The sequence below is a fragment of the Dipodomys ordii genome, unplaced genomic scaffold, assembly GCF_000151885.1.
Source record: "Dipodomys ordii isolate 6190 unplaced genomic scaffold, Dord_2.0 Scaffold82, whole genome shotgun sequence".
NCBI classification, from domain to species: Eukaryota; Metazoa; Chordata; class Mammalia; order Rodentia; family Heteromyidae; genus Dipodomys; species Dipodomys ordii.
In genome coordinates this window covers 9,513,802-9,518,238 of record NW_012267298.1, presented here as the reverse complement: position 1 = coordinate 9,518,238, position 4,437 = coordinate 9,513,802, and positions in this window count along the sequence as shown.

The following is a 4,437-nucleotide window of genomic DNA, read 5'->3' as shown; positions in this document are numbered from 1 at the left end:
TTTTTTGTCGGTCGTGGGGCTTGAACTCTGGGCCTGGGCGCTGTCCCTCAGCTCTTCAGCTCAAGGCGAGCGCTCTACCACTTGAGCTACAGCGTCACTTCGGGTTTTCTGGTGGTTTATTAGAGATAGGAGTCTCACGGTCTCTCCTGCCCAGGCTGGCTTTGAACCACGATCCTCAGATCTCAGCCTCCTGAGTAGCTAGGATTACAGGCGTGAGCTACCAGCGCCCGGCATATGCCTGAAGTCTTTCTTCCCCATCACGGTGCCTTCCTGAGCTCACGTTATCCAGTGTTGTTCATGCTCACAGTCTTCTCTAGTGCTCTCTCATCAGAGATCTCCTCTACTCCAGAGACACGCCCCATGCCCCTCCGTGTGAGGGAGTGAGCAGGGAGCTCTTTGGGCTGATAGAAATGATGCCCACACTTCTCACTGACCCTTAAACTCCAGCTTCTCGTCAGGAGTAATGCTTTTAGTCAATGCCTGTGTTTCCTGTTCAAGTTTCCCTTTTGAACAAAACAGAAACTCAAAGCCCAGTGGAATATGACTACATCTAATTTTCGCTTTATGGATGCAGAAAACTCTGGAGCTAGCTTTCAAGCGGCACACCGTTGGTGGAGAGGTAAGCCCAGGAACCTGGCATTGGACTGCAGGAATTTGGGTCCCTCCTTCTCTGCTCCCAGAAATATTCACAGACACCTTACTGCTGGCGAGTTCTTGTCTTTTATGTTTTGTTGGTCTTCTTTATTTGCTTTTGTTGTTACAGGAGTTAACTTACTCCAAACAGAATACTCAAGGCATCCCCCCTGAAGGAGCATCCTCTGATACAGGCTGAAGATGGTAATTCAGGCCTAGAAATGGTCAGTAAACATGAGCATTGACATACACCAAGAGAAATGGGTGGCAGTGAACCCAGCACTCAGGTGGAGTGGAAAGGGACTCGTGACCAGACCACGAGGCCAATTGTCTGATCCTTCACGTTTCTAAAATGCACAGAGTTTGGAGAAGGCTCTCCCAGATCACCTGGTGTCATTCCCTCCCTTTCTTTCTTTTTTCTGTTTTGTCAGTCGTGGGGCTTGAATTTCTGGTCTTGGGCACTGTTCCTGCACTCCTCAGCTCAAGGTGAGTGCTCTATCGCTTGAGCCACAGCGCCACTTCTGGTTTTCGGGTGGTTTATTGGAGATAAGAATCTCTCGGAGTTTCCTGCCTGGGCTGGCTTTGAACCGCAGTCCTCAGATCTCAGCCCCGTGAGTAGCTAGGATGACAGGCGTGAGCCACTGGCACCTGGCTTCCTCCCTTTCTTGTCACACAGGTGCCTTGGGATTTTCATAGCTGCAAGTTCCCATTTAATTATTCTGTTTAGCTACCTTATTTTGCCAATGAAAAGAGACCAAGACTTCAATGTCTTCTGGACGCAGTCCACCGAGACCTGACCTGCAGGGAATAGAAGGCCTGACCTGGCTGTGTGCTGGGTTCTCTGCCACCCATTTCTCTCTGTGCATGTCAATGCTCATGTTCACTGACCATTCCTAGGCCTGAATTACCATCTTCAGCCTGTATCAGAGGATGCTCCTTCAGGGGGGACAGCTACGTTGCCTTTGTAAACTTTTGTTCTAAGTTTTCTTTCCTCTATCCCTTAAAAAATGACAACAGTGCATATTCAATGTATATATGGGAAATGGAGGGGGTGGATGGGGCTGGGGAATGTGGGAAGACTGAAGACAGGGTGACGTTGAGCAGGACGCGCACTGTGCCCATACAGTGACAGGTTGAACAAGACCCTGCTGCACAGTGACTTAATGACTAAAATAATGTGGGGAAGGAAAAAGGACAACAAGAAAACAAAACAGAACGTATTACGTCTCGCGAAGGAGCAGAGTGACTTTCCCTGATGCTTCCTCCATCCCAGCTCCCCCCAAGGCCTTTTGGCAGGAGACTAGTTGTTGGACTCATGAAGTCCTGCGTGTGTAGGTTGAAGGTTAATGTTTGCATTTTCAGTTTGGGATCATCTTCAATCCTTCTATAATATATTTTCCAATAAGTGAAACAGAAAAGGATTTTTGGGAGGCCATGTTTTCCCTTTCATGTCCTTTCCTGCCTCACATTCATACTCCTTGGTCAGGGCCCCAGGGTGATAATTAGAGAGGAATCTGAGGAACTGAAAAGAGATGTGAAGCTCTGGTCTTTATAAAAAGGAAAAGGAAATCAACACTCGCATTTATTTAAAAAAAAATCACTTTGCCGACCTAGCGTTTGAAGACATGAATGTGATACATCATCACTTAAAAATGCTTTCAATTCCCTTTGCATTTTTTCATAGCGGGGCTGCCATACCTGCCTGTGAGCCCAAGTTCCTTGCTCTGGCTCACCTAGCCTCAACTGGCCTTGGAACACTCAAACCATGCACACCTCCCAGCTTTTTGCTGGTTATTTTGGATATGGAGTCTTGTGAACTCTTCTGCCGGAGCTGTCCTCCAATGACAGTCCTCTGGCCCTCAGAAGTGAGGATGAAAGGCCTGAACCAATGGTCCTCAAACCCGGTGTGTATTTTTGAAGCAAAGCTGCTCTCACAGTAACTCATTGATTTGTTAATTCATGACTGACTCAGCTCACTCACGTGTGAAGAGCTCTGTGATCTGAGCCTTTCCCAAAGGTCCCATCTGTTAACCACTCGCATTGGTGGTTAAACTTCAACTTACATTTTGGTGGAACACTGAGATTACAGCTGGCCTACCACAGTTTAGATGCCATGTGGTATGTGGGACCAATTCTGTTGTACAAGTGCAAGGTCCTGAGTTCAAGCCCCAATAGTGCCAATAAAATGGGTATGGAAGGTTAATCTAACTATGTTGTTTAGAAGATGGGGCACTGAGAGGCGATTAGAATTAGATAAGATCATGAGGGTAGATCCCCTCTCATTCCATCCTTGTGGATTTTAAGAAGAGAGAGAACCAGGCGTGGGTGGCTCATGCTTGTAATCTTGGCTTCTTAGGAGGCTGAGATCTGAGGATCATGGTTCAAAGCTGGCCCAGGAATAAAAAAGCTCACAAGAGTCTTATCTCCAATTAATCATCTATAAAGCCAGAAGCTGTTGCTCAAGTGATAGAATCTAGTCTTGGGCAAAAATAAAGCTCAGGGATAGTGCCCAGTCCCTGAGGTCAAGTCCCAGGACTGGCACACATGCACACACACACACACACACACACACACACACACACACACATGCAGAGAGAGAGAGAGAGAGAGAGAGAGGAAGAAGAAGAAGAGAGAGACAGCGACCAGAAGAGACACAGTCATTGGCATATCTGTGGATTACTTGTTTGTTTGCTTGTTTGTTAACCACAGATACCCCACCCCACTCAGGAATCTACCAGTAACAAAATCATCACCTTGGCCTTGGGCCTCTAGAACTGTGGATCAAAATAAACTTCTTAATAAATAGTCATACCCAGGCTTGGGTGTTTCGTTATAAAATCACCCATTAAAGACCTTTACTTCTGACCAAACACTGACTGAGAAATAAGCTGTTACAACAGAGCGCTACTCTTTCAAAGAAAGGCTGTGAAAACTGCATGATCAGCCCCTCTGGGTGCGGACAGAGATACATATATATTCAGGACTATACTCTCCCAAGAGAAATCAGAGAGGACTTCTAACATACCAGGCCCAATTAAAAATGGAGTATTCACAGCAATAAAGTCCCTAGGCTGTGATGTCAACCACTAAGTTACTTTAGCAGCAAGCGATTACAAAGAGTAAAAGGTAAGTAGGCGAAGAGTGTGTGTGTGTGTGTGTGTGTGTGTGTGTGTGTGTGCGTGAAACATGGCTAATATATGGGTTATCTGTTGACCAAATTAGGGGTATTTCCTAGGTAGCCAGATTGTGATTCCAAAGGTCTTGGATTGCGCTGGGCATCCTGCACCGGCCCCTGAGCCCGGCCGCTGTGAGATGCGTGCGAGGTGGAGCCCTGGGCGGGTGGTGGGGTATGGTGCGTGCAGCACGGGAGTCCGGAGTGCAGGGTGGACGTTTGGGGCTCTGTTCTGCACTGTGCCCCTCCGCACTCATGCACACCGGCGCGTCTGGAGCCGTGAGGCCGACAGGCATGCGCGGGGCCCCGGCCTGTCCTCCTGAATTTTGTGCCAGGGCTGGCCAGGGTTTGGGTGGTAACAGGGTAGGGATGGCTTCTGCTCATTGCGTGGTCCTTACCACGGTCCCTCAGCCCTGCCCGCTCGCTGGTAGCATGAGATTTGGATACACCGTCAAATAACACTCTTGGAAATCCACCTACAACACACGTCTTCTCAAAATGCAACATCAAACCCCCGGGAGAGAGACTTCACGTCCGTTTTGGATGAGAAGGTAATTTCATTTCTTCTTCTGAAACATAAAAAATAAAACACCTTCATCTCTTGCATGAGTGTACTCATCTCTCCTTGGTTG